Source organism: Schistocerca nitens, chromosome 3, assembly GCF_023898315.1.
Source record: "Schistocerca nitens isolate TAMUIC-IGC-003100 chromosome 3, iqSchNite1.1, whole genome shotgun sequence".
Taxonomy (NCBI): domain Eukaryota; kingdom Metazoa; phylum Arthropoda; class Insecta; order Orthoptera; family Acrididae; genus Schistocerca; species Schistocerca nitens.
Window position 1 is genome coordinate 50,860,088 of NC_064616.1, and position 1,475 is coordinate 50,861,562.

At 46.2% G+C, this 1,475-nt stretch overlaps 1 pseudogene; it reads left to right on the forward strand.

The window, feature by feature from the left end:
• Nucleotides 1-889: 889 nt before the first annotated feature.
• On the forward strand, nucleotides 890-1,006 carry LOC126250364 (5S ribosomal RNA; annotated as a pseudogene).
• The last annotated feature ends 469 nt before the right edge of the window (nucleotides 1,007-1,475 follow it).

A 1,475-nucleotide genomic window follows, 5' to 3' on the forward strand; every position in this document is an offset into this window, starting at 1 on the left:
AGTAAAATCCTCTCTGTAACACTACACAAAACTGTCATGTTCTTTATATCATTTTCTGTATCAGAAACACTATTTTAAAACAATCTTCTTCAAAATCTTAGAAAAATTAAAGTCCTGTCAAACTTCAAAAGACAGCTAATGGCCCTCCTCCTATCACAATAGCTATCGCTTCTTACAGCTCACTGTCAACAACGCTTCCTCCCCTATCGCTTTTCCTTCCCCCTGTCTACAGAGTTCTCTATTAACCTTATTTTCTTTCGTAGCAGCGATGGTCACTTTCATTTCAATTCTTTCCTCCTTCATTACCCCTCGCACATGATCTAATACCAAACAAAGGTTCAAAGTACTAAACTAACCAGTATCATTCTTAATGATTCCATTATTTTTATTATTATTGCAAATTATTATTGAGTTTGTTTTTTAATAACTACGTTGAATATCCAAAGAAACTGTTACAACTTCCTAATGTCATGCAGGCCCCTGCGAGCACACACAAGTGACACAGCATGACATGGCATGGACTCAACTAATGTCGGAAGTAGTACTGGAGAGAATTGACACCATGAATCCTGCAGGACTATCCATAAATCCGTAAGAGTACGAGGGGATGGAGATCTCTTCTGAACAGCACGTTGCAAGAAATCCCAGATTAGCTCACTAATGTTCATGACTGGGGAGTTTGGTGGCCAACGGAAGTGTTTAAACTCAGAAGAGTTTTCCTGGAACCACCCAGTAGCAATTCTGGACATGTGGGGTGTCGCATTGTCCTGCTGGCATCGCCCAAGTCCGTCGGAATGCACAATGGACATGATGATCAGACAGGATGCTTACGTACATGTCACCTTTCACAGTCATATCTAGACATATCAGGGGTCCCATATGACTCCAAGGCAACGGCCTTGCCGCAGTGGATGCACCGGTTCCCGTGAGATCACCGAAGTTAAGCGCTGTCGGGCGTGGCCGGCACTTGGATGGGTGACCATCCAGCTGCCATGCGCTGTTGCCATTTTTCGGGGTGCACTCAGCCTCGTGATGCCAATTGAGGAGCTTCTCGACCGAATAGTAGCGGCTCCGGTCAAAGAAAACAATCATAACGATCGGGAGAGCGGTGTGCTGACCACACGCCCCTCCTATCCGCATCCTCAACTGAGGATGACACGGCGGTCGGATGGTCCCGATGAGCCACTTGTGGCCTGCAGACGGAGTGCATATTACTCCAACTGCACATACCTCACACCATTACAGAGCCTCCACCAGCTTGAACAGTCCCCTGCTGGCATGCAGGGCCCATGGATTTATGAGGTTGTCTCCATACCTGTACAAGTCAATCCTCTCAATACAATTTGGAATGAGACTCGTCCAACCGGACAGCATGTTTCCAGTCATCAACAGTCCAATTTCGGTGTTGATGAGCTCAGGCAAGGCGTAAAGCTTTGTGTCGTGCAGTCATCAAGGGTACACAAGTGGGTCTTCGG